Source organism: Lolium rigidum, chromosome 6 (assembly GCF_022539505.1).
Source record: "Lolium rigidum isolate FL_2022 chromosome 6, APGP_CSIRO_Lrig_0.1, whole genome shotgun sequence".
Classification (NCBI taxonomy): Eukaryota; Viridiplantae; Streptophyta; class Magnoliopsida; order Poales; family Poaceae; genus Lolium; species Lolium rigidum.
Window position 1 is genome coordinate 130,724,989 of NC_061513.1, and position 6,170 is coordinate 130,731,158.

The window sequence follows — 6,170 nt, forward strand, 5'->3', positions numbered from 1 at the left end:
TCAAAAAATAAATGGTTGATAGATTCATTAGCCTCACAAAACACACATTTTTTACAACCATCCCAATTTCTTTTAGCGAGGTTATCTTTGGTTCGAATCACTTTTTTATAAAGAAACCACATGAAGATCTTAATCTTTAGTGGCACTTTAATTTTTCAAATATATTTGTGCAAAAAAACCCGTATGGTCATTCATCAAATCAGCATACATAGACTTCACTGAGAAAGTACTAGAGGTAGTTAAACTCCAAGTAAAAAACATCTGATACACCGTTTATGTTAACCGAGATTAGGCGCTGCAACAAATGCAATCAAAGTTCATACTTGTTAGCGGATAAAGTTCGTCTAAACTCGATATTTATGGGAACCCCCGATAACACATCTACAACCAAAACATTTTTTCGACGCACGATGGTATAAAGAGTTGGATATTGTTGCGCTAAAGATTGCTCTCCTAACCACATGCCCTCCCAAAAGCGTGTTTTCTGCCCATCGCCTAATTTAAATGAACCACGCGCAAAGAATTCGTTTTTCGCACCCATCAACCCTTTCCAAAATTGGGAGTCCGTGCGTTTAGCCGTCACTTGTGATAGCGTTTTATTTCGGAGGTATTTATTATCCAGTAATTTTTTCCATACCCCATCTTCATTTAAGAGCTTAAATAACCATTTGCTGAGTAAGCATCTATTTTTTATATCTAACACTTCCACACCTAAACCACCTTGATCTTTAGGTCGGTATATTATATTCCATTTTTCTAACCGATATTTACGCTTTAATTGATCATTTTGCCAAAAAAATCTAGATCTATAAAAGTCTAATCTTTTCTGTACCCCTTTAAGAAGTCTTCTGTAATGAATAGGCATACCCAAGTATCGAAAGGGAAGAGAATCGGCTTCGCAACCAAATATTTGCTTATATTGTCCCTCTTGCACCTTAGCCTTTCCAAAACAGAAGATTTCACTCTTGTGGAAATTAATCTTAACGCCGGATAATTGCTCGAAGATACACAAAATCAATTTCATGTTAATGGCCTTCTCTAAATTGTGCTCCATGAAAAGAATTTTATCATCAGCATATTGTAGAATGGATAGCCCCCCTTCAACAAGATGAGGGACGAGCCCACGCAACTGGTCATCCGCTTTTTCTCGTGTAATGAGGATTGCCAACATATCGGCCACAATATTAAAAATGATAGGAGAAAGAGGACCCCCAATCTCAAACCTTTCCTAGTTTGAAAATTGTCAATACCCAGATTTTTAAGTCCAGATGCCTGTTATGCCATACATCGCAATCACAGGAATATTGTTGTTGCGAGACATAATAGTTGAATATCATAAGTCATTATTCATTACATACCATAGTCGTCTTACAAATAGAGATAACATGATCCAGTTACACAAATAGTTGATCTGTTGATCAACGAACACACACAAGTTCATAGCGGAAGCGTAAAGATAAAGGGACTCTCTAGTCCACAGGCCAACGCTTGACGTCAGGAGTAGTCCTAGTTGTCGTAGACGTCCTGCTGTCCATCATCTTCAAACTGCTGCTCCTCTTCATAGTCTGGCCATTTGAATAGCCAGGGACACAGCCGTGAGTACTTTAAAGTACTCGCAAACTAATACTAATGTAAGTACTAACATTTCTAGTAAGGGGGTGCTAAGCTCTAGTTTCTTTTGCATAAAGCCAATTTTAGTTCACAAGTATTTGAAATAAAGACCTTTCATGTGCTAACTAACTCAAGTGGGAACATTAGTGTCATTCCCACAACTCAGTTGTGTTTCAAGTCAAAGTCACAATTTCAAGTTCAAATCACAAGTCACCCTTCACATGTCACATTTTTGAAAAGGGTCTGATGACGGAACAGTATGGCCTTTCCAACCGTCCATAACATTTGCTATAATCCGTCAGGGTTAACTGGCCCTGATTTATCACACTCCGTGTGCGGACTACCAACCATAACCTTTCACTTACATACCCTAGTATAGGCATCTCTCCCCATGAGCTTGGCCTCCCAGTGAAGACAAACTGTCGGCCTGGGAACCGCACGAGGCTTGGGCCGGACATTCACCTCATATTCACGTCATATCACATCATTTCATATTTCTTTGGAGGCAGCCCTTGGCATAACCCCGATGACGCTTGTTTAGAGGGAACCCATACTAAGATACATAAATTTCCAGTTAAGCCCTTACCCATAATCAGGTATTGTGGGGGTACTTATAAAATTGGAATGGTATCGCATCCGAACCCAACCATCAGTTTTTGTAAAATTCACCATGTCAATCACCAGTCCTATTCACCTTCAAAATCTTTCAATAGAATGAATCATCATTCCAAGGTTTTCAAAGTCATTTCATTTCACATATTCCCATCTAGAGTAGTCAATTCTTAATTTAGCACTAGCATCTAAGTATGAGGGGTGCTAGGTAATTCGCTTTGCTTCTAGGCTAACCTTGATACTCTTGTACTAATCCAATACTACCAAATGAATCATGAATCAAAAAGTACTTTGATAAAACAAAAGTAAGTAAAGCTTGTAAAGTAAAACCGGGAAATAGGATCATGAACATAAAGTAAATGGGTAATGCCTTGCTCATGGTGAGCTTTGCACTTTGCAAGAGTATTATCTTGCCTTGGTTGGGGAATTGGTCAAAGTGGTCTTCTTCTCCTTGGAAGTAGACCTCCTCCTCCTCTTGATACTCCTCGGTACTAGCGTCTAAAATACGAATACGGGGTACACAATCATCATACCAAACTTATTTACTAAGCACACACATGATTCACACAACTTAAACTAGCATCACACATTACTATTGAGTTGGTGGATGTGTTTTTTTCTTATTTAAGAAAAATAATTTTCTCTCATACTAACTTAGGTGTTATTTTTAATTACTTAGAGAAATAATTTCCTCTCATTATCTTATTAAGATTTAATTTCTCTCATGAATAATATACGACCTAGGTTGACCAAAGTCAACCTCTTCATACTTATCATTTAAGAAAATGATTTAAATGAGGTGTAGCACCTCATACAATTTAATCTCAACATGGTAAAGATTTAATATCATCAAACAATTCATATGAGACCTAAATGGCCAGAGTCTCTACCTCATTTTGAAATGTTTGTGACAAGATTTAAATGAGAGAAAAACTCCCATGTGATTTATTAATAGTTTTGGACAATATCTTTGACTAGAAATAGCCATATAGTCCTTTAATTAAGCTAGGCCATGATCATTCAAAGTAAGCATGGAATATTTTTGCAGAAACAATTAGGGCAAGTGAAATTTGAATTATAGGAGTTGGAATCAACTCAAAAGCATTTTTGGTTGATTTTTAATAATTATTCTAAGTCAGAAAAGTCCCTGTCTTGTTTATTTTTATACTTTAATTCTATAACAGATCTAGGGTTCAAACCAGTGGCATGTTGTAGAACTTTTCACTAGATTTCCAAAAATATGAAATTTGTTAAATTTGGCCAAGCCAAACAGATTCTATGAATTTTCAAAGTTGGAGCCAGTATTGAATTTGAATTGAATTGATTAAACCGAATTTGAATTTAACGGGCTGGCGGGAAACAGAGTGGGCCGAAACTATTTGAAATGCAGCAATTCAGCCCAGTAACGCGTCCAGCGTGCGTGGGCTTGCTGACAACATGGGGGCCACCAGTCAGCGACTGTGTAATCCCGAATCGGTATGAGTCATTGTGGGGCGTAGGATTAGAAAGCAGATCGACGGCTCGAAGCCATCATCTTCTCCGGCGAGAGAGGGTTACGGGCACGGCGGCGCTAGGGGGTCGGAGGGCTAACCAGGGCTCCCGCGGTGGCTGGCAGTATGCTCGGGGAAGGTGTAGTCGACGGCGAAGCTCCTGGTACCGGCGGCGGCTCCTGGAACGGCTCCAATCGATGGCGATGTTCACCAGGCTTCCGCGGCTCCGATCTTCAAATTGCGGCGACTCCGGCGATGATTCGATGGGTGGAGTGGTGGTGAAGAGTCAGGGATGGGAGGAGAGGAAGGTGTGGTGCCTGGATTGCTCTGGGGAGGCCGTTATTTATAGGGGAGCTTGGGTGCTGCGGGGCAGGGTTGAAGTCGACAAGCGCGCGGCGATTCCGGCGAGCGGTTGGGCTAGGCGAGGGTGCGGTCGTGTTCTCCTCGTCACGGCGACTCAGTGAGCGTCAACGGCGCGGTAGGGTAGGGTGTACGTTGGTCGCGCGCGCGCGTGTACTGACGCGGCCGTGGCGGGCGGAATCGTCCTCTCCGGCGACGGCGGGTACAGGCAAGTGACGCGAGCGTGTCCGGTGCGCTCCACGTGGCATGGCGAGTACCATGGCGAGCGGAGGCGGTCGGGGTACGGCGGGGTACGGTGATGCAACGCGTGGCCTGTGATGTCCACGGCGTACTTGTGCGACGCCAGCGGCATGGTCTGGCCGTGGCTGAGGAAGAAGGGAGAGAGGGGTGGCTCGACGTGTAGCACATGGCCGGCATGGCCATGGCTATGCCATGTGTGTCCTCCCTCTTAGGGTTGTTGTGCATTGGTTGGGTGTAGAGGGCACCAGGGAACCAGGGTGAGTGAAATAGGGCACTAGGGTTGGCCAAAACATTATTTTAACTAGGGTTTGAAATTATTCCATATTTAAAATTTGTAAAGTTTGCCCAAATTTGGTTGAGCTCAAATGGATTCAAAATTTGGAAGTGGTGAGTTTGGTTAAGTTGTAAATGACCAGAGACAACCATGTGTGGTGGTGGAATTTGAAAAATCAAAGAATAGCAAAATTTGACAAAGTGGGATTGTTGCTCATATTAAAAAGTCTCAACTTTGCATGAGCATAGTTTTTGATCCAAGATGATTTTGGCATGGTGTTCTTTACCAAATTTGTTCACCTTGATGTGCTCTTGGATGACATGCAAAGAATTGGGAAAGTTTAGTTTGAAAAACTTGAGATAGAGGGGCTCAAAGTAGTGACCAGATTATAAAAGACATATTTGACCATTATTCTATGTGTTCACAAATTGAGTTTAAATTTGATTTGATTTGTGTTTCTTTGATTCCAAAAGTTGTAATAAGTGTTTAGTAACATAATACAACTAATGGTGAAGGCCAAAATGGTCTAGGTCAAAGATTTGGAAAAATGGCATAAACCATATGTGAGGGTTTTGTGATTTCCTACTTCTTATTCTTTTATTTTTCTTTGCTTCATTTTGACAAGAGTGAGGTTTATTTGGTGTTAGATTGAGTTGGGTAAAAGGTTCAAACCATTTTAGGACAATGGGGATGCCTAGGGTAAGATTTGATATTTTGGCTAAGTGCCACATATACCTCTATGCATATGTTTGATTTTATTTTGTTTCTCACTTGAATTGGTTGGTAAGTACTTGGTTGAGTGTGTTGAGGTATTTCCAAACCATCTACCAAGGTAGACAAACAAAGTTCATCATTTTGCAAAAATAGCCATAGGCTTACATATGCCTTTTTCTTATTTAAGATCTTTCCTTTTTATTTTGTTTTTCAAAGATTGGTGACAAGAGGGATGGGGTTTTGGGTTTAGTAAGTTTTGCAATGGTTCACCACCATTTAGCAAAGTAAGAAAGGTAGGGTTCAAAATTTACATATTAGGGCTATGTGCCCACATATGTCTTTTCTTTTATTTTAGGTTTCTCAAAATAGATCCCCTTGGTTTTGAGAAGGTCAGGGTTTAGGGTTTTTCTTATTTGATTTCTTTCTCTTTTATTTTATTTGGTTTGCGATCTTCACTTGATCACTTTAGGGTTTTAGGGTTTATTACCTAAGCATAAGAACACTCATCATGGCAAAACACAAATACTAGGTATGAGCACTATGCATAGCACCCCATGTAAGAAAAGTTTTTGTTGGTTCTCATTTTTGGAAAAAAAGAAATTCATTTTCTCTTTGTTGTAAAATTTGGGATGTTACAAACCCTTCCCCCTTAAACAAATCTCGTCCCAAGATTTTAAGAAAAGTTAGGTTCCTAAGAGAGATTAGGCGATATGATTTAACAGGAAAACATACTCTGCATGGTCTGGGGTGCTTCCTGGGTTTCAGCTGCATTCATGTGGTAGAGGCGGCCGTTGCGGTTGTTCTGGTTCCTTCGGGCTGCGAAGCGGCGCTGTTGCTGAGCAGGTGCAGCGGTATTGGCGGCGATCTTG